At 38.1% G+C, this 23218-nt stretch overlaps 1 protein-coding gene across 2 annotated transcripts in view; it reads right to left on the reverse strand.

Annotated features, from left to right (window-relative positions):
- NT5C2 (5'-nucleotidase, cytosolic II) overlaps positions 1 to 23163 on the reverse strand; it is a 92060-nt gene extending 68897 nt beyond the window's left edge. The window contains exons 1-2 of one of the 2 annotated variants that reach the window (XM_077748475.1): positions 22673 to 23163; positions 14013 to 14245 (exon numbers count right to left, since the gene is read on the reverse strand). The gene's annotated coding sequence lies outside the window, so the exon portion shown is untranslated. The remainder of the gene's footprint in view (positions 1 to 14012; positions 14246 to 22672) is intronic. The other variant, XM_077748476.1, reaches the window with a different exon arrangement.
- Between the last annotated feature and the right edge of the window lie 55 nt (positions 23164 to 23218).

Below are 23218 nucleotides of genomic sequence, written 5' to 3' on the forward strand. Positions count from 1 at the left end.
AGAGGAGGAGAGAATCCCAAATAGGCTCCTTGCTGTCAGGGCAGAGCCCGACACGGGGCTCAAGCTTAAACTGTGAGATTATGACCTATGCTGAGATCAAGAGGCGGACACTCAGCCCACTGAGCCACCCATGCGTCCCAGCAACTTTTTAATTGCAATCAACACACTAAGCTCAACCAATGGGGGAAGAAATACAAGTAATGAGTGTTTGATTTCTGACTATATCATGCTTTTAAATTTTTCTACAATTATCTTTCAGCTGGTATTAAAGACTATGGACTAGGGGAAAAAATAAGCATTTCACCTCATTAGAATAAACATCTAAAGTAAGGTGAGCATGGGGCACCTGGCTGGCTCAGTTGGTGCAACGTGCAAGTTTTACTTTAAGTTTTTTAATGTTTATTATTTTTTTTGAGAGAGAGACAGACAGACAGACAGACAGACCACAAGCAGGGGAAAGGCAAAGAGAGAGGGAGGCACAGAATCAGAAGCAGGTTCCAGGCTATGATCTTTCAGCACAGAGCCTGATGCGAGGTCTCGAACTCACAAACCAGGAGATCATGACCTGAGTCAGAGTCAGATGCTTAACCAACTGAGCCAGCCAGGTGCCCTGGAACATGTAACTCTTGATATCAGGGCTGTAAGTTTGAACCTCAGGTGGGGGGTGGAGATTACTTAAAAATATTTTTTTTTTTAATTTGAGAGAGAGAGAGAAAGAGAGCACGCCTGCATGCACACACAAGCGGGGCAGAGGGGCTGAGGGAGAGGGAGAGAATCTCAAACAGGCACCATACTCAATGTGGAGCCCGACACAGGGCTCAATCCCACAACCCTGGGATCATTACCTGAGCCGAAATCTAGAGTCAGATGGTCAACCAACCGAGTCACCTAGGTGCCCCCAAAATAAAATATTAAAAAAAAAAAGCACTATAGAAGTGCCTGGGTGGCTCAGTCAGTTCAGTGCCCGACTCTTGATATCACTTACAACATTAAGTCAACAAGGCAACCACCAATCTGGGTTCTGTCTCCACATATTTATCTATTTGGATATGCCATATATATAGAATCATACAACATATAACCTAATGTGTCTGGCTTCTTTCATTTAACATAATATTTCCCATTTCATCCATGTTGTACCATGTCTGTTTCCATTGTATGTATTTATCACAATTCATCACAATTGATGGATGTCTGGACTATGTCCACCTTTTGGCTATTGTGAATAGTGCTTCTATGAACACATATGTACAATGTATTTATGTATCAATTTCCAGTTCTTTTGAATATATATTTAGGTCCGTAAGATTTTAAAGTAATCATGATTTCCAAACACTGTTTACAGAACAAAAGTACTGGTATTTGCAAATCTTTTTTTTTTTTTTTAATTTATTTATTATGAGAGAGAAAGGGTGTGAGCATGGGGGGAAGGTGGGAAGGAGGTGCAGAGAGAAAGAATCCCAAGCAGACTCTGTACTGTCAGAGCAGAGCCTGACGTGGGCCTTGAATGCACGAACCGTGATATCATGACCTGAGCCTAAATCAAGAGTCAGACATTTAGCTGACTGAACCACCCAGGTGCCCCTCTAGTTAAAATCTTACTAAAGTATAAAATTAAATTGAGAGAAGTTATTTGTTAGACTATTATAATTAAATCTAGACATACCATGAGGATTTTTTCTTTTAACAAAAAAAGACTTATGTAGCAAATCCAGACTATTTTGTGGACCAAAATGGGAGAAATTTTGAAAGTGAGAATTACAATGGAACATCAATAATTTTTGTGGAGTAGTGGTTGGGAGGAGGACAAGAAATATATCTTACATGTATTTAAATAACACTCAGATAAGAAATTTGTATTCTATGGTGAATTAAGAGAAATCAGTATAGTCATGGCATTAAAACAAGACTTCAACTTGAGTTTTACTATAATTATGGTCCATCCAATAAAGCAAGGAAAATAAAATTTGTTTATTTATCGTTGAGGTCTTTTTTAAATTGTTGAGGTGTTAAGGAAATTCCAATTTTTAAAAATCTCAAACAACATTCACAAAAGTCTACTTCTTAACATTTTTTTTTAATTAGGGAGATGTGCAGAAGGTGAACCCTCTAATCTTCATTTGTATAATGATTAGTACACATGGGTGAGGAAACCCATCTGAAGCCTGAAAAAGAATCAACCAAAGATTTAAAAGAGAATAATCTCTAAAGCTCAAACAGGTTGGGAAGAGTTCCTGTCCCAAGCAGCCAGAATGGAAAACCTCATCATTTACATAATATTGAGCAGAGTACAGGTGGAAGGATATTGTGTCTGTAATGGGGCAAAATCATCAAGACTAAATATTGCTTTCATCCTGTCTAGCAAAAGTTAAAAGACCTGAAAGGACCAAACTGCTTCCAATTAACTCAACCATGTCAAAAAACAAAGTTTAAACATATTCATAAGAATACAGAAATATCGAGCACCCAAAAAGGTAAAATTTATAATGTCTGGTATTCGATCAAGAATTATTAGCACTCAAAGAAATAGGACAATATGATCTATAATGAGGAGGGAAATCAATTGACTGCATAAATGACAGAGATGATAAAATTAGTACAAACATTTAGAAATGACAACTACAATTATCTGAGATGAAAAACATACTGGAGGGGTGGCTAGGCTGCTTGGCTTAGTTGGAGAAGCATGGGACTCTTAATCTTGGGGTTGTGAGTTCAAGCCCCACATTGGCTATAGAAATTATTTAAAATTAAAATTAAAATAAAAAAACTTTTTTAAACCTATGCTGGGTACGATTAACAGATTATACATTAAAGAAAACATTAGTGAATTTGAAGAAAAAGCAATAGAACCTATCCAAACTAAAAGAGAAAAAAAGGACCATAAATAAATAAATAAATAAATAAATAAATAAATAAATAACTGAGCATCAGTGAGCTGTGTAAGTTCCAAGCACCTTGATGTATGTGTAATTGGAGTCCACAAAGGAAAAGAGAAAGGACGAAAAGAGAAAAAAAAATTTTAAAGAATTAAAATTTCCAAATTTAATATAAACTATAAATCTATACTTTCAAGAAAACTCAGCAAACGCCAAGCACAAGAAACAATAAAACTACATCAAAGCACGTCAAAGCCAAATTCCTTAAAGAGTAATAATGGGAAAATATTAAAAAGGAGCTAGGGAGAAAAAGCCCCACAATATTAAGGAAGAAGAAAGGAGATTTCTCCTCTGAACCAGTGAAGCCAGAAGACAGTAAAGAAATACCTTTACAGCATTGAAAGAAAAGTAGTGTCAACCTAGAATCCTTTACCTGGCAAAAATATCTTTCTGAAATAAACTTTTTCAGACACATAAAAGTTGAAAGAATTCATCACCAGCCAACTAAAAAAAAAGTTTAAAGAAGTCCAGGCAAGAGGAAAACAATACCCTATGCAAATCAATCTATAGAAAAATAATTATAAAAGACTTTTTCCCATATTAAATCTTTTTTTAAGTTTATTTATTTATTCAGAAAAGAGAGAGAGTGTGTGGGTGAGCAAAAGAAGGGGAGGGGCAGAGAAAAGGGGAGACAGAATCCCAAGCAGGCCCTATGCCATCAGCACACAGCCCAACGTGGAGCTCGAACTCAAAATCTGTGAGGTCATGACCTGAGCCAAGATCAAGAGTCAGATGCTTGGGGTGCCTGGGTGGCTCAGTCAGTTAAGAGTCCGACTTCGGCTCAGGTCATGATCTCATGGTTCATGAGTTTGAGCCCTGCTTTGGGCTCTGTGTTGATAGCCAGCTCAGAGCCTGGAGTTTGTTTCAGATTCTGTATCTTCCTTTCTCTCTGACCCTCCGCTACTCACACTGTCTCTCTCTCTCTCTCAGAAATAAATAAAAAAAATAAAAAAATTTTTTTTAAACTTTATTAAGAAAGAAAAAGTCAGATGCTTAACCAATTGTGCCACCCAGGCACCCCATTCCTATGTTAAATCTTTTTAAAAGACCTCTGTTTAAACTAAAAGTAGTAACAAAGTACTGTGAAGTGTATTACATAACTAGAAGTAAAAGGTAGGACATTAATAACCCAAAGGTAGGTAGGGGGAAAATACAAATATACTATTTTAAGGTTCTTACAGTGTACAAGAAGTAGTACAGTATCACTGGAAAGCAGACTGCGACAAAGTAAACATGCATACTATATACTCTAAAGCAATCACCAAAATTACACAAAGTTATGACTAATAAGGCAGCAAAAGAGATAAAATAGAAACAAAAAAATAATCAACTCAAAATAAGAGTTAAAAAGAGCAAAAGGAAACAAAGAACACATAGGACAAACAGGACAAAATAGCAAGGTGGTAGAATTTTAGTCAACTATATTTTTAAAAATTGCATTACATTCAAAAATGTCTAAAAACCCCAGTTAAAAAGAAGTTCGAATGGGTATATTAATATTAAACAAAGTATACTTCAGATCAAAGAATCACTATATATAACTGATATAAAGGTCAATCTGCCAGAAAAATATAGCAATTACAAACATATTCACCCAACAAAAGAGCTCCAAAATACATGGAGCAAACACTGATAAAAGTAAAGGAGAAATAACCACTGAAGACTTAACTACTGATAAGGATACACAGATACAGTCTAAACACTATAGACTCACTAGACCTAACAGACATGTATAGACCACTCCACCTAACAACAGAGTACACATTCTTCTCAAATGCTCAATCATAAAACTAGTATCAATAAATGTTTAAAAAACTGAAAAAAATGCAATCATACAAAATATCTTCTACTACCACAATGGAATGATCTGGAAATCGGTAACATGAGGAAAAACTTTATGATTCACAAATACATAGAAATTAAACAACACTCTCTTAAACCACCAATCGATCAGAGAAGAAGTCACAAGGAAAACTTGTGCATGTGTGCTCGTTTGCGCTCTGTCTCTCTAAAATAAAAAATAAAGGGGCACCTGAGTGGCTTAGTTAAGCATCTGACTCCGGATTTCAGCTTAAATCATGATCTCATGGTTCGTGAGTTCAAGCCCTGCGACTGGCTCTGTGCTAACAGCTCAGAGCCTGCTAGGGATTCTCTCTCTCCCTCTCTCTCTGCCTTTTCCCTACTCATGACAAAAATAAATAAACTTTAAAAAAATAAGATAAAAAAGAGGAAAAGAAAAATCTCAAATCAGTAACCTAACTTTACAGCTTGAGGAATTAGAACAGGAAAAAAAAGGTAAATTAACTAAACCCAAGTCCAGCAGAAAGATCGATGAGAACAAAAGTTTGTTCTTTGAAATGACCAACACAATTGACAAACATTTACCGAGATTGGCTAGGAAATAGAGATAAAATTTAAATAGCTAAAATCAGATGAAAGTGGGGACATTATTACTGATGTATGCACATAAAAATAAAAATCAAATCCATCAACATACTAAAATACTACATCATGACCAATTGGTGTTGGTTCCAAGAATGCAGGATGATATATCATTCTTTTATATTAATTTATTTATTTTGAGAGAGAGAGAAAGCATGAGTAGGGTAGGGTCAGAGAGAGAAGACAGAGAGAACCCAAGCAGGCTCTGTACTACCAGAGCAGAACCCAATGTGGGGCCCAAATTCACAACTGCAAGATCATGACCCCACCTGAAGTCAGACATTCAATGGACTGAACCATCCAGGCACCCTGGGATGATTTACCATTCTAAAATCAATCAATGAGGGGCACCTGGGTGGCTCAGTTAAGCGCCAGACTTCGGCTAACGTCGTGATCTCATGGTTGGTGACTCTGAGCCCCGTGTCAGGCTCTGATGCTGACAGCTCAGAGCCTGGAGCCTACTTCAGATTCTGTGTCTCCCTCTCTCTCTGCCCCTCCCCTACTTGCACTGTGTGTGTCTCTTTCTCTCTCTCAAAAATAAACAAACATTAAAAAAAAAATTTAGGGGGCCCTGGGTGGCTCAGTCGGTTAAGTTCCCAACTTCGGTTCAGGACATGATCTCGCGGTTCAAGTTGCTGACAGCTCAGAGCCTGGAGCTTGCTTTGGATTCTGTGTCTCCCTCTCTCTCTGTTCCTCCCGCACTGGTGCTCTGTCTCTCTCTCCGTCAAAAATAAACATTAAAAAATTTTAAATCAGTCAATGTAACAGAAAAACTATATATCATCTCAATATAGAACAAACAAGTACAAGACAAAATCCACCATGCCTTCCTGATTAAAAAAAAAAAAATCTCAGCGAATAGGAAAAAAGGGGGACTTTTTTAGTATGATAAAGCTCATTTACCAAAAAAACCTACAGCTAAAATAATATTAAAGGTCAAAGACTGAATGTTTTCTCCCTAAAATCAGAAAAAAGAGACGTATGCTCTCACCACTCAACATTGTACTAAAGGTTCTATTCTAGCCAAAGTAATCAGGTACCTTGCAGGATATATAAAAATTAATATAAAAATTAATTCAAGGGGTGCCTGGATGGCTCAGTCAGTAGAGCATGCAACTCTTGATCTTAGGGTCATGAGTCTGAGCCCCATGCTGGGCACAGAGTTTGCTTAAAAAAAATTAACTGAGGGCCGCCTGGGTGGCTTAGTCGGTTGAGCGTCCGACTTTCGCTTAGGTCATGATCTCGCGGTTTGTGGGTTCGAGCCCCGCGTCGGGCTCTGTGCTGACTGCCAGCTCAGAGCCTGGAGCCTGTTTCGGAGTCTGTGACTCCCTCTCTCTCTGACCCTCCTCTGCTCACGGTCTCTCTCTCTCTCTCTCTCCTAGAAATAAATAAAACATTAAAAAAAAAATTAAAAAAAAATTAACTGATAATGAACAACAGATCTAAATGTAAAACCTAAAACTATTAAACTTTTAGAAGAAAACATAAGGGAAAATCTTTGTGAGCTCTTGAGTTAGTCAAAATCTCCTAGTTTCAACACCTAAAACACAATTAATAAAGCAGGTTGATAAATTAGATCCCATCAAAGTTTACAATTTATGCTCTTCAAGACGCTGTCTGGCACAAAAACAGATCAATGGAACAGAAAAGAGAACTCAGAAATGGACCCACAAATGTATGGCCAACTAATCTTTGACAAAGCAAGAAAGAATATCCAATGGAATAAAGACAGTCTCTTCAGCAAGTAGTGCTGGGAAACATGGACAGCAGCATGCAGAAAAATGAACCTGGACCACTTTCTTACACCATACACAAAAATAAACTCAAAATGGGTGAAATTCCTAAATATAAGACAGGAAGCCATCAAAATCCTCAAGAAGAAAGCCGGCTAAAACCTATTTGACCTCGGCCAGAGCAACTTCTTACTCAACATGTCTCCAAAGGCAAGGGAAACAAAAGCAAAAATGAACTACTGGGACCTCATCAAAATAAAAAGCTGCTGCACAGCAAAGGAACCAATAAGCCAAACTAAAAGGCAACTGATAGAATGGGAGAAGATAGCTGCAAATGACATGTCAGATAAAGGGTTAGTATCCAAAATCTATAAAGAACTTATCAAACTCAACACCCAAAAAATAATCTGGTGAAGAAATGGGCAAAAGACACAAATAGACACTTCTCCAACGACATCCAGATGGCCAACCGACACATGAAAGAATGCTCAACATCACTCATCATCAGGGAAATACAAATCAAAACCACAATGAGATACCACATCATACCTGTCAGAATGGCTAACATTAACGACTCAGGCAACAACAGATGTTGGTGAGAATGTGGAGAAAGAGGATCTCTTTTGCACTGTTGGTGGGAACGTAAACTGGTGCAGCCACTCTGGAAAACAGCATGGAGTCTCCTCAAAAAATTAAAACTAGAACTACCCTATGACTTAGCAAATGCACTACTAGGTATCTATCCAAGGGATTAAGGTGTGCTGTTTCAAAGGGGCATACACATCCCACTGTTTATAGCAGAGCACTATCAACAATAGCCAATGTATGGAAAGAGCCCAAATGTCTACTGACGGATGAATAGATAAAGATATGGTGAGTATATATACACATACAATGGAGCAACCACAGTTGGCATTATAAGCTATGTTAGCATGTTTTGTATCTTAGGGTTTACATGTATGAGTGATGCAAAATATTTAAAATATTTTATTCGCTTAGAAAGTTTAAATATTGTCTCTTCAATCTTGTTGGTATATTCAACTTATTATATAGGTCTCTTTCGTGGCTAACAGAAGACTAAAAACAAAGCAAAATTACATTTTCATACTGCATTTCCAATAATATATTTTCTATCTCGGAGCACCTAGATGGCTCAGTCAGTTAAGTCTCCAACTTTTGATATCAGCTCATGTCATGATCTCGCAGTTCATGGGATCAAGACCCACATCAGCACAGAGCCTGTTTGGGATTCTCTCTCTCCTTCTTTCTCTGCCCCTCCCCTGAGAACTGGTGTGTAGGTACACACACTCACTTGCTCTCTATAAACATTAAAAAAATATTTTGGGGGGGGGTGTGCCTGGGTGGCTCAGTTGGTTAAGTGTCCAACTTTTGGTTTAGGCTCATGATTTCACGATCTCATGATTTCACGAGTTCAAGCCTTATGTCAAGCTGTGCGCTAGTAGGCCAGAGCTTGCTTGCGATTCTTTCTCTCCCTCTCTCTGCCTCTCCTCCACTCGTGCTGTCTGTTTCTCTCAAATAAACAAACTGAAAAAAATGTTTTTTAATATATTTTCTATCTCTCCAGTAGGGGAGAAGGGGAGAATGGGGGGAAATATTTGCAAATTATTTATCTGAAAAAGGATTGTATCCAAAATATACAAAGAGCTCTCAAAATACAGCAATAAGAAAAAACAATTATAAAAATATAGGCAAAAGATCTGAACTGATCTTTCATCAATAAAGATAGATAGCAACTAACCACATGAAATGATGTTGAACATCATTTATCATCAGGGAAATGCAAATTACTACCACAGTAATATCCCACTACATTCTTATTAGAATGTTTAAAATTTCTAAAAGACTGACCATGCCAAATTTAGTGACGAAATAGGGCAACTAGAACTCTAATACACTGGTGATGAAAATATAAAAATGATACAAGCACTTTGGAAAAGTTTTCCATTTCCTTAATCTAGATCTACTATATGGCTCAAACTTTCTACTCCTAATTACCCAAGAGAAATGAAAGCAAATATTCATATAAAGACTTATATACAAATATTCATAGCAGCTTTGTTTGTAATAGCTATAAAGTAAAAACAACCCAAATATCTATAAGTGAATGGATAAACTGTAGTACGTCCATACAATGGAATAATACTATGCAATTTTAAAAAATGAACTACTGGGGTGCCTGAGTGGCTCAGCTAATTAAGTGTCCAACTTCAGCTCAGGTCACAGTCTCAGAGTTGGTGGATTTCAGTCCCACATCAGGCTCTGCACTGGTCTGTAGCCTGCTTGGAATTCTCATGCTCTCCTCTCTCTGCTCCTCCCCTCCTATTGCTTTCTCTCTCGAAGTAAACAAACTTAAAAAAAAAAATCAACTACTGATATACAACATGGATAAATTTAGAATTACGCTACATGAAAGCCAACAAACAAGACTGCATACTATATGATCCTATTTACATAAAATTCTAAAAAATGCAAACTAATCTACAGTAAGAGAAATAAGATTAGTGGTTAAGTGAGGTAAAGGAGTAAGATAAAGAGGGACCTAGGGAGGGATATGTTCAGTATCTTAATTATGTTTCACATGTGTATACATACATCAACACTTACTGTATACTCTATATGCAGTTTATTGCATGTATTTATACCTCAATAAAACTGTTTATTTTAAAGTCAGGCTTTCTTTTTTTCTTTCCTTAAAAATAAGAGTTAGAGGAGTGCCTGGGTGGTGCAGTCATTTGAGCATCCAACTCTTTTTTTTTTTTTTAATGTTTTTATTTATTTCTGAGAGAGAGAGAGAGAGACAGCGTGAGCAGGGGAGGGTCAGAGTGAAAGAGGGAGATACAGAATCTGAAGCAGGCTCCAGGCTCTGAGTTAGCTGTCAGCACAGAGCCGGACGCAAGGCTGGAACCCATTAACTGTGAGATCATGACCTGAGCCAAAGTCGGACACTCAACTGACGGAGCCACCCAGGCGCCCCTTGCTGAGCACTGAGCCTGCTTGGGATTCCTTCTCTGCCTTTCCCCCACTCGCATCCTCTCTCAAAATAAATAAATAAACTTAAAAAAAAATTAGGGGTAGTAATTACACTAAGAAAATATTTCTCCCACATATTTTAATTCCTCTATTCAAATTATTATAGGGAAAATTCAAAGCACTTTCTTGGGTCATTCATGTACTAAACAGAATACCTTTTCTTTTTTAAATTAAAAAAAATTTTTTTGAGACCTGAGGGGGAGAGGGAGGGGGAGAGAGAGAGAGAGAGAGAGAGAGAGAGAGAGAGAGAGAGAGAGAGAGAGAGANGGCACAAGCTCAATATGGGGCTCTATCCCACAACCCTGGGATTATGACGTGAGCCAAAAAAAAGAGTAGGAACTCAGGGCACCTTGGTGGCTCAGTAGGTTAAGGATCCAACTCTTGATTTTGGTTCAGGTCATGATCTCACGGTTCGTGAGTCCCATGTTGGATTCCACATTGATGGGACACAGCCTGCTTCACATTCTCTCTCCCTGTCTCTCTGCTCCTCCCCTGCTTGCATGTGCTTCCCTCCCATCAAAAATAAATAAGAAATAAATTTTAAAAAGTGTGTGTGTGGGGGGGTGCCTGGGTGGCTCAGTCAGTTGAGCATCCGACTTTGGCTCAGATCATGATCTCACAGTTTGTGGGTTCGAGCCCCGCGCCAGGCTCTGTGCTGACAGGTAGTTCAGAGCCTGGAGCCTGCTTCAGATTCTGTATCTCCCTCTCTCTCTGACCCTCCTCTGCTCATGCTGTGTGTCACTCTCTCAGAAATAAATAAAACATTAAAAACATGTTTTTAAATAAAAAAGTAAAAAGAGTGGAATGCTCAACTGACTGAGCCACCCAGGTGCCCCAAAATATATTTTCTTTTAAAAATTCAAGTTACAGACTCTCAGCAAAGATAACATAAAACTTTAGCTAAAATTTAAACATAAATTATTAAGTAATAACATTATCACCAATATAGAATAAAATCTACCATGAAGTCTATACAGTTATAGACTGTAAGATAAGAGGTAAGATTTTCTTAAATCATCAAATAATTCCTCATATGACAACTTTACTATGATCTTATCTAACATTATCTTAATACTATATGACAGACTTCTGAACTCTATCCAGAGTCAATCTATCTATACTTAACTATTTTTCTTAGTAATATTAAAATTAAAGATGATAATGTTTTATCAATTGGCAAAAAAAAAAGAGTTCCAATAAGTAGGTAAATATTTCATTTGTCACCTGTTTACAGTATCAAGTTTAAGAGGAGTTTTATTCAGTAAGGTACAGCAGTGACTAATACTGAATAAAAAGCTCAAGTTATAATTCCTATCAAACAACTGTGGTACAGTTAGAAAATTCTGTTTCAACATAAAATATATAGCCTACAAAATTCTTGTCCCTGAAGAGTAACAACTGAAATGAACTTTTAAGCATTTGAAATATTGTAGTTTCACATTTTAAAAATATTTCAACATACCCCTTTCACCACTAATGATGTCACCACTCCCTACCTCTACCCCACCCTCCAAAGGGAAAGAAAACAGCTGCCCCAACCGCTCTAGGCAATTAATGAAGCAAAGAGTAACTGAAACTGTAGAGTAAACCTGGTTAGTAAAACCATTTTAAATGTTTCAGGTCATACCAGTAATTCACTTGGAAAGAAGTGAGAAGTAAACACATGTAGCACAAGTCTATCTGGCAAAATGCTTAATATATATGACATATTGAATCAAATACTCATTTTTCACCAGAATAAGTAGGTCAACCTAGATAACAGGGTAATGATAACAGCAAATAAGTATGAACACTCAGGGTTTTACTAAACTTCACTGGAATTTATTTTGTGTTTAAACATAAAACTTGAAATTTCCAAGTTTTATAATCAACCATTCTAAGAATGCTGAACATGGCTCTGAAACTTGAGTGGAAAGAATAATTCTGAATGGTTTCTTCAAATTTTCTCACCAGCCTGAAACTTATTTTAATCTTCATAAATACAACTTTAACTACATATTACATATATTAAACTAGTTTATGGGGGCGCCTGGGTGGCTTAGTCGGTTAAGCGTCCGACTTTCGCTTAGGTCATGATCNTTTATGGAAAAAGAAGAGTTAAAGATAACCCTCCATTTTTACAGCCTGATATTGAACTAAGTAAGTAGGCACATTGTATTTGTGTAAATGTGTGCGTGAGCCTGTGTAAATTATTACAGTTGACTTTTTAAAAACATTTCCTTAAAAAAAAAATTTCCTTTGTTATGATACAAAGGATACACACAAAATATTTCATATGACCTTGTTTTCCTTATGTTCTGACAACTTGGTAACAGCTTTAAATATATAATCTATATAATTAATACAAGTTATTTATGAACTCTAAGGTATGTTGAACCAGAATAATACTGACAATACTGTTGTGGACGATTTCTACTGAAAGGAAAATGTACATCTGTAGAGTCACCTTTACCAGCTGGTCTAACAGTAAGGAAGAGGCTTCTTTCCTACTGCAAACCCTTGATAAGTCTCCACGCTGTGCATCTGTTTGATAGGTAGGCATACTTTACACATGGCCCTTGATAACTCTATTCCTTGACCAATGAGCAAGTAAACCAAGAAAGTGTAGTAGTAAGTCAGTTTTAACATTACGTGTGGCTTAGGGTCCCCTTTGTAACATGACCACAAGCAAACTTATAAATACCTTCCCTAGAAAACAAGGGAAGTCAGATACAGGTTAAGATTAATTCATCTAACAATACTGCTGAAAATCGAAATCATAGTATCTGTAGTTAATAGCAGAGTGGCCAAGGGCAGGCTGCCCCAAGATGGGCCACCTTAACATGAACAGTATTTTCAGTTAAAAGCAAACAAAACCTAGCAGATTCAGAAGCTCTTTACTTGCCCCTCAACTGCCTGCTTCTATCCAGAAGACAGCTATTAATAGAAACTCCTCTAAGAAACTTATCTTCATAACAAGGCAATCTTTGTTTTCCAACCATCTCCTCCCATCTTCCTGCTAAAGTTCTCTCCCCCTTCTTTCCTAAAACCCAGTATACTCCTCTCCTCAGCACATAGAAGCATCATGCTGTCCATCTCTGGAATTTCCAGGTCTGTGTGGAATCCCTCTGTGTATACTATTAAATTTGACTTTCTCCTATTAATCTTCCTCATGTTAATTTGATTCTTAGTCCAGCTAGGACTTTGAAGGGCAGAGAAAATTCTTCCTTCCTGACAATTGTCTTATCTCTAACTTGAAGAACAGCACTTTGAAACAAACCACAGCTTTGAAAGTATTTTTGTAACTTTTCCTCCTAATCATAAAATACATGAAGAAAATAATCATAAAATATTTTGAGATGAAATGTCAAATTTTCCCCAAAAGGGAGACTCCTTAAAACTGTTGTATTATAGGAGTGCCTGGGTGGCTCAGTTGGTTGAGCATCGGACTTCAGCTCAGGTCATGATCTCAGTTTGTGAGTTTGAGCCCTGTATCCGGCTCTGTGCTGACAGCTTGGAGCCTGCTTTGGATTCTGTGCCTCCTTCTCTCTCTGTTCTTTCCCTACTTGTGCTCTGTCTCTGTCTCTCAAAAATAAATAAATGTAAAAAATTTTTTTTAATTCTTAAAAAACTGTTGTATTATAAACTGTGTTAAATGTTTCATCACCTCTTACCTTTTGAATACTTCATGACAGTTTTTTGTTCATTTTTCATTTCATTAGTTTCATTCAGAGTTCTATCATTTGCCCTGCAAATGTACTATACATTCCTGTAAAAGGCCAGCATTCATAGTTTGCACACCAAGTGAAAGACAGCCAACAAATTCCAAGTAATAAACATGTGTACATATAATTTAATATTCTCATACCCTGTTTCTTTTTTTGCACATTAACACTTCCAAACATGATATATATTTTGACAGTTAGAGCCAGTCTCTTTCTCTAAAATGGAAGATCGATAAGGGTGAGATTTGTTTTGTTTTGCTGCTCTTTCCCAGTTCCTTTAACAGCGACTTCATACACACAGGCAGAAACCAATGGAGCTCCTAAACATATACACTTGGCAGTTCTTTGCTCTTTAGAAGGTAATTCTTGTGTAAGCCTGAAAATGCAAGAATTGCACAAGTTCCTTTTAATGCTCTAAAGAAGTCTTTATGAAATCTTACTTATGGTTCAGAAACACATAAAATTCTTGGCTTGATTAACGTAGTATTTTGCTAACATTTCAACATCAGGCCTTAGAACAAAAGGTTCTTTGTTCTCTGATGGAAAATAACAAAACTGAGAAGAGATCTTGTCAAGTGAGAAATGCAGTACCTGTTGCCTTGACAATCTGTTTTTCTTCAAGCAAAAATATGCTCCCATTTCTAATCTGAAACTAACTGGAAAATACAAATTTACTTCACATGTTCCTAAAGTTCCTAAATATACGAGAGACCTGAATTTTGTTATATTTTCCTAAACCTCCTACCGCTGCTACTCCTGGAATTGTTACTTGAGCCATATCACACAGAATACTATATTTTTGTTCTATATCAACATATGAAAGGGACTTCTAACTGAATGTTTTGAGTAATACCAGACCTTCAACAATAACATGGTTGCTGACACAAAGAAAAAGAAATCATGTAAAGAAAACATTTTAAATGAATGGACTTGAGGATATGCAGTATGCCATCTATTTCTTTAAAATATTGCTATAATTAGGGGCGCCTGGGTGGCTTAGTCGGTTAAGCGTCCGACTTTCGCTTAGGTCATGATCTCGCGGTTCCTGGGTTCGAGCCCCGCGTCGGGCTCTGTGCTGACTGCCGGCTCAGAGCCTGGAGCCTGTTTCAGTCTGTGATTCCCTCTCTCTCTGACCCTCCCCTGCTCACGCTGTCTCTCTCTCTCTCTCCTAGAAATAAATAAAACATTAAAAAAAAAAAATTTAAAATATTGCTATAATTAACTAAGGTCTTTCAAAAACATAAAGGTAACTTAGCCTACCAGTTTAGCCAATATATAATACTTTGCACCTTTAGTAATAATTCTTGAATATTCTTTTTAAAAGGAGGTAAAAAATTGTTTGATTTCAAAAAGAACTAATTCTTTTACCAATGAGTTCCTGGCTCATCGTTCAACTTTGTTTTAGCTATAATCTTAACTCTTACCAAAAAAAAAAAGAAAAAAAAAAAGATCAGAAAGGCAGAAATAACCATCACTGTATTTTCACTTTTTGGGTTATAAATTCATTTATAGATTAGTCTACTTATTTGGTAAAAATTCAGAGATATGCATAAGTTCAATGCCTTAATAGTGCTAACATAACAGCTAACATTTACTAAGCATTCACATTTTTTCATATATTACTCTAAGCACTATACATAGTTCATCTGACTTCTCACAACAACTTCTCACCTGAGTTAGGCGCTATTACCTTCATTATACAAAGAATAAAACAGCATTGGGAAGTTAAATAATTTCACCAAGGTCATAGAATTCTATTTATGATGAAGAGTGTAGATTCTAGAGCCACAATGTCTGGGTTCAAAACCTGTCTCTAACACTAATTTAATTAGGTCTATGACTGAGCAAATTACACAATCACTTCAGTTTCTTTCCTCCATTCCAAAGTGGTCAGAGTTGGAAAAAGAATTCAATAAATTAGTAAGTGCAAGGTGCTAAGAACACCAGCTGACACACAGTGCTTAGTTATTATTTATAATGCTAGAGCCCACGTTTAATATTTGCAGCCTCTGCACAAGGTAGTATAGTAGTCTCCCCTTATCAGTGGTTTTCCTTTTCGTGGTTTCAGTTACCCGAGGTCAACTGCAGCCTCCAGAAGCAGATGATCCTCCTTCTGTTATAGTCAGAAGATCAACAGCAGCTTAAGGTTACCTCACAATGCCTGTGTCATTCACTTTATCTCATCTTGTGGGCACTTTATCATCTCATGTCATCACAAGAAGGGTGAGTACAGTTTAAGAAGACACTCTGAGAGAACACATTCACTTAACTTTTATTACAGCTTTGTTTTACAAAACAACTGGCCTGGACTCTTCAAATACATCAATATTATGAAAATCAACAAAAAGCTGGAGAACCTGCAGTGGATTAAAAATAATTAAAGGGGCATGGTAACTAAATGCAATTAATTCATGATCTTGGACTAGATCTGGGACCAATGGATTAGGCTGTTATTTAGCTCTGAAACTTTTCTTTCCTATTAAACTTTTAATATAAGCCAGATATTAGATAATAATGTTACCTCCATGTTAAATGTGTAGTTTTACAAGACATCTTTGTTTTTAGGATATTCAAGTAGCTCATCTGAGGAATGAAGTGTCATGATATCTGTGACTTACTTTTAAATGGTCCAGGAGGCACCTAGCTGTTTCATTTAGTTAAGTGTCATGATATCACAGTTCATGAGATCAAGTCTCACACTGGGCCCCGCATTGGGCTCTGAACTGACAGAGGAGAGCTTGCTTGGGATTCTCTCTCCCTCTCTCTGCCCCTCCTGTGCTCACTCTCACTCTCTCTCTCAAAATGAATAAGCAAACATTTAAAAACATAAAAGCTCAGGAAAAAATGTATAAACAAAAGATAAATGTGGCTTAATGTTAACTGGTGAATCCAAATGAAAGACAAATTCATTGAACTATAACTGCACTTTTCTATATTGAAATTTACTGCAAATAAAAAGTTGGAATAAAAATGTAGAACTTCTGGGGCGCCTCGGTGGCTTAGTTGGTTAAGTGTCCGATTTTCGCTTAGGTCATGATCTCGCGGTTTGTGGGTTCCAGCCCCGCATCAGGCTCTGTGCTGACTGCTAGCTCAGAGCCTGGAGCCTGTTTCAGAGTCTGTATCTCCCTCTCTCTCTGACCCTCCCCTGCTCACGCTCTCTCTCTCTCCTAGAAATAAAAAAATTTAAAAAAAATGTAGAACTTCTGCACAAGAGGGACTAAACACTGAGAAGATATTTGCAACATCATAAATGAGAAAGGGTTAGTAAATAAATAGAGCTATGAACTAATGATGGGAAAGCAAACAAGCCAAGCAATTTACAGAAAAGGAAAGCTTGCAATAAATGGATGTAAAGAAGCTCAACCTCACTTATAATCAGGGAAAGGCAAGTTAAAATGAAATTTGATTGTTTTAAAATTTAAAAGTCTAGAGGCGCCTGGGTGGCTTAGTCGGTTAAGCGTCCGACTTTCGCTTAGGTCATGATCTCGCGGTTCGTGGGTTCGAGCCCCGCGTCGGGCTCTGTGCTGACTGCCAGCTCAGAGCCTGGAGCCTGTTTCAGTCTGTGACTCCCTCTCTCTCTGACCCTCCCCTGCTCGCGCTCTCTCTCTCTCCTAGAAATAAATAAAACATTAAAAAAAAAAATTTTTTTTAATAAAATTTAAAAGTCTAAACAGTATCAGTATAAGGATACTGCAAAATGGGACTCCTGGAATCTGCTGTTGAGATTTGGATTTAGTATTGTGGAAAATAATTTTGCATTATCTAATGAAGTTCAAGATCTTCATACTCTACAACCAAAGATTTCACTAAGAATTCTCTCACATAAGTAAAGAAGACGACAATCCAAGAATGTTTATGCTTCATTAATAATAGCAAAAATATCTTAAATACAGAGAACAAACTAGAGGTTGCTGGAGGGGTTCTGGGTGGGGAGATGGGCTATATGGGCAAGGGGCATTAAGGAGACACTTGTTGGGATGAATGAACACTGGATGTTAACATGTAAGTGATGAAGCACGAAATTCTACTCCTGAAATCATTATTACACTATATGTTAACTTGGATGTAAATTAAAAAAAAAAAACCTAATTAATAAAAATAAATAAAGATAGCATTTTACTGTTTTGCTATAAACTTTAGGTCCCATAGCTAGGTTCTTGCTTTATTCTGAATAGGAATCAAGATTTATTGTTTTAAAGTGATACTGTGTGGAAATTATGGATTTATTCTCTTGAAGAAACACCAAAGGTGATGGGTTCACGGTGGAATTCTCATTAAACTTTATGATTACAAAGCTATATTATATACTATTCAATAAAATTAAACTTCAACTTCAAAAAAAATTATAGCAAAAAATCAGAAATTCCCAAAAATCCATAAACTGGTTTATTCGTATAATACAAAACTATAGGGCAATTAAATGAATAATAAAGATTTATGTATCAACATTCACACATATCAAAAACAATGCTAAACAAAAAAACCATGTTGCAGAATCACATGTAAATACATTAAATAAGAGTATATATATTTTTATGGATATATACCTATTAGTAAAAAATATAGGGGCGCCTGGGTGGCTTAGTCGGTTAAACGTCCGACTTTCGCTTAGGTCATGATCTCGCGGTTCGTGGGTTCGAGCTCCGCGTCGGGCTCTGTGCTGACTGCCAGCTCAGAGCCTGGAGCCTGTTTCAGAGTCTATGACTCCCTCTCTCTCTGACCCTCCCTTGCTCACGCTGTCTCTCTCTCTCTTAGAAATAAATAAAACATTAAAAAAATATATATATATAATGGGAATAATCATTACTGAATTCATGACCATGTTACCTCTAGAAGTGGACAAGAGAGGGAAACAGAGAGGATCAACCAGGATACATACAAGCCTAAGTTGTATCTGTAGTTTTATCCCTTTGAAAATTTTAAATTGGAAAAAGAAAACACATAATTAGAAAAATAGAAAAAAAATAGACAGGAGTGCCTGGGTGGCTCAGTCAGTTTGGTGTTCAAGTGTTGGTTTCAGCTCAGGTCATGATCTCATGGTTCAGGAATTCAAGCCCCACACTGGGCTCTGTGCTGACAGCTCAGAGGAGCTTGCTTGGGATTCTCCCTCTCCTTCTCTCTGCCCCTCTCCTGCTCTCTCATACTCACTCATTGTCTCAAAATAAACAAACTTAAAAAGATAAAACTACACAAAGTAAATATGATGGCCTATAAGGTGGTCATTACATGATTTTCTGTATGTTTGAAAATATGTGAAATATAAAAATATTTCATATTTTAAAATAAATTTTAACATTAAAGAAACCCCATTAAACTGAATCTAGGAGCTTTTAAAACATATATTCCACCGGACATCTGAAATGGAAACATACTAATTCCCAACAAACCGTGTATTTTTGTTTTTGTTTGTTTTATCCATTAAGTTTCAGGCACCAGACCAATCCTCTCTTTCCAAGCAGACCCTGACATAGCAGGCTTTTCCATCTTACACTCTTGAAATTGCTTCCCAATCAAGATACACACAAAAGGTAGGAACAAATAGTTCAACACTCTCCATGTCAATTTAATCCTTCTCATTCTGTATTTCACCCAAAAAGGGGGCAGTTTTTCCTGCTCTGCTGGCAATTTTGCTATTTTTATTGTTTTCGAGTTTTGGGGGGTTTCTTTTTTTGGCTTGCTGCTAAAGTTGTTTTCCATTTAAGAGAGAAAGGTGAGGGACACGTGGGTGGCTCAGGAAGTTAAATATCTGGCTCCTGACTTCTGCTCAGGTCATGATCTCACAGGTGTGGGTTCCAGTCCCATGTTGGGCTCTGTATATGCAATGCAGAGCCTGCTTGAGATTCTCTCTGCCCCTCTCCCATTCACATGCTCGCTCGCTCTCTCTCTTTTAAAATAAATAACTTAAGGGGTGCCTGGGTGGCTCAGTCGGTTAAGCGTCCAGTTTCAGCTCAGGTCATGATCTCACGATTCGTGGATTAGAGCCCCACGTCGGGCTCTGTGTGGACAGCTAGCTCACTCAGAGCCTGGAGCCTGATTCAGATTCTGTGTCTCCCTCTCTCTCTCTGACCCTCCCCTGCTCACATTGTCTGTCTGTCTCTCTCAGAAATAAACAAATAAATAAATAAAATAACTTAAAAGAGGGAGTGAGGAAGGAAGGAACGACAGCCACAACAAATTCTGGTAACCAATCAAGAAACACAACCAAATTTCAAATAGTAAAAAGTTATATAAGATATACTATGTCAAATGACAAGGAACTTGGCAATCCATAACAATTTGTAATCAACTTCCTTAAAGCAAAGAACTTTTTGCTTTACAAAAAGCACCTAAAAAACATGATGAACACCAACCACTCATAAAAAAAGGTTAGCTGACTTCATTAATTCTGCTCTATCCACAAGAAATCCATGTAGCATATCTTATAAAACAGCTTACCAGAAATTCTCTCTCCAGCTTTATCTCATAGTATTACTCTACCACTTTTAGTGAGAGAAACCTATTCATTAAACCCTCTATACATCCACTTTTGCATCTCCTTACTCGGTGTCATTGTCTCTTATGTACTGTATTCCCTGATCCCACAAATATGCATGCAGTAATCTCCCCACTTTGAATAAACAGTAAGAGCTAACATTTAGAGAGGATTTAATGCATGCTAATATTGCTTCAATGGAATTATCCCATTTAACCCACACACCCCTATAAAATTTGTTCTATTTTCTCCTTTTTGGTGGTGAGAGAAACTGAGTGAGGCTAAGTTTTCCAGGCATGGATGGTTAAGTTCTAAGCGAGGTCTCAAATCCAGACTCCAAAAACCAGGCCCTGAAACATATGTGATGCAGTCTATGTTCAAAGTACTGACTGCCTTTATTGCTCAAATATCACTTAACATATGCCCTGTGACATTTAACATTATATGTTTACAGATGTTGTCTAAGTGGCTCAAAATACTACATTCCTTCAATAAAAATTTACTGAGAGACCGTACTGTATGCCAGGCAGCGTTGGCTACTGGGTATAAAAGCATGTTACAGAGCCTCCACAAACGAAAAGTAGATGGATTCTTCAGATACATGGACAACCCAGAAATGTAAATGCAAAATTAAAAACAGTATGTACAGGGGCAAGTGGGTGGCTCACTCAGTTAAGCAACTGACTCTGTTTCAACTAGATCATGATCTCAGTTTCGTGGATTCAAGCCCTGCATCAATCAGGCTCTGCTGTGGCAGCACGGGGATTCTCTGTCCCTCTCTCTCTCTGCCCCTCCGCCATTCTCGGGGTCTCTGTCTCTTGCAAAATAAATAAATAAACTTAAAAAAATATGTACATAGTAATTTAAACTACATAAAACCAGTGGTCTCCTGGGTAGCTCAGTCAGTTAGGCACCTGACTTCAGCTCAGGTCATGATCTCACAATTAATGAGTTCGAGCTCATGTTGGGCTCTCTGCTGACAGCTCAAAGCTTGGAGTCTGCTTCGGCTTCTGTGTCTCCCTCTCTCTCTTCCCCTCCCCTGCTCACACTCTGTCTCTGTCTCTCAAAAGTGAATAAAACGTTAAAAATTAAAAAAAAAAAAACTACACAGAAACAATGCCTAGATTAGGAACTGGGAAAGAACATAGTTATAAATAATATGGGGTTTGTTTTTGTTCTTTGGTATTTCACTGAATTAAGCTTTTTCTTAAGCAATGACTTAAGCAATGAAAAGATGAATTAAAAAACAAACATGTTATGAACACTTTCTTTCCCCTACAAAACAGCAGAAACAGTCTAGAGACAGATGAATGAACATTCCTCCTTTAACATCCCACTGTAAAGTGGCTTCTTTTAGGAAGATACACCTGATGTCAGTAGTAAGGCTTGCAGATTCTTAAGCAAACACCTCTCTACATAAATCTTCCCACAATTACAAACTTCTGGAAACCTGTAGCTAACTGCAAAGTTTCATACAATGGAATCAAATCTTGGAACTGTCCAAAACCTTGCAGAACATCTGCGTCAGCCCTCTCATTTTACAGACTGATTACTAAATTCTAGGCTAATGAGAGTAAATGCAGCAACCTGTAAGAGCTGAAATTGTGCTTCCTTTGCAAAAGAATTTCAGAAATAAAGTCTGTGTGTGCTAGCATCAGCCCATGCAGTTCTGACTTTAATTACTAAGTAGGTGTGTCCTATGGAACTTAACCTCTAGAGGCCTGGATGTCTTCATCTGGATAAATTCTAACCGCTGCTGAAAAGTGTCTCAGTAGGGGAGCCTAGCTGGCTTAGTGGGAAACCAAGTGACTCGACCTCACGGTTTTGAGTTCAAGCCCCACTTTGGGCGTGGAGCTTACTTAAAAAAATTAAAGTAGGGGAAAAAAAAAGTGTCCTGGTAAATTAGAAAAAAAAAAAAAAAGACCTAAATCACATTAAATTTCCATGGTAAAATGGTCCTGTTTGAACATTCTTCCTTTCAGGTTAGCTAGCAAAATTTGCATCTGCGCTCTTAAAAGGCGAAATGAACAGCGTGCGGACTTTATGAAGCAAGTACAGTTCAACCAAGAACCTGTCAGCACCCGGACACGCATAGGCGCACGCACGCACACAACCCTATAAAGGAGACTTGTCACTGCAGAGCACTGTACTTTACAATACATCCCTCAAACCTAACGGGGCCGACCACACTGGGAAAAAAACAAATCTGATGCCAAGCTCTACACCTACTGCTTTTAAAAGCCCAGGCCTACTGACGTCAAACCCCCCAAACGTTATGCTTAACCACTAATGGTTCAGGCCTCTGATGTGCATCTCCCCCTCGACTCTCACCAGCCTCAGAGATCCCCAGAAAAAGAAAGGAACAGGCGGCCACCGGACAGCTGACCCCGGACTTGGGAGCTGTTTGGCAATAACGAGCATGGTTTTTGAGGCGGTTTGCGATTCGATGTGAGCTCTCCAGGAAGTGCTGCAACGACAGAACTGGCAAGTGGACTATCAAACCGGCAATTTCCTGCGGGTCTTGCTAAAACGCTGCCAACCTCGCTTCCTTTCACAGCCGCCCGCTAGTTCCCTGGGGTCTACTCCGAAGGCGCAGGGGTTGAGGCCCATTAGGCGGGGCGGAAAGGCTGGCCTCTGACGAGGACGGAGAAAGCCGGTGTCGGCCGGAAAAAATAAGCAGAACTGAGTGAAGAGGCATCCGCCTGAGGCGGGGTGGGGGCTGCCACCAGCGAGAGAAAAGCGGGGGAACGGGACACGAAAAGGGTGGCTCTGAAGAGACGAAGGGCCGCGCTCCGAGGGTGAGGCGAGTCCCGGCGAGCCGACGGCTAGGGAACAATGGCGCGGGCGTGACGTGAGGCTGGGGGCGTCGCCGCTGCA

The sequence above is a fragment of the Crocuta crocuta genome, unplaced genomic scaffold (assembly GCF_008692635.1).
Source record: "Crocuta crocuta isolate KB4526 unplaced genomic scaffold, BGI_CrCroc_1.0 scaffold619, whole genome shotgun sequence".
NCBI lineage: Eukaryota > Metazoa > Chordata > Mammalia > Carnivora > Hyaenidae > Crocuta > Crocuta crocuta.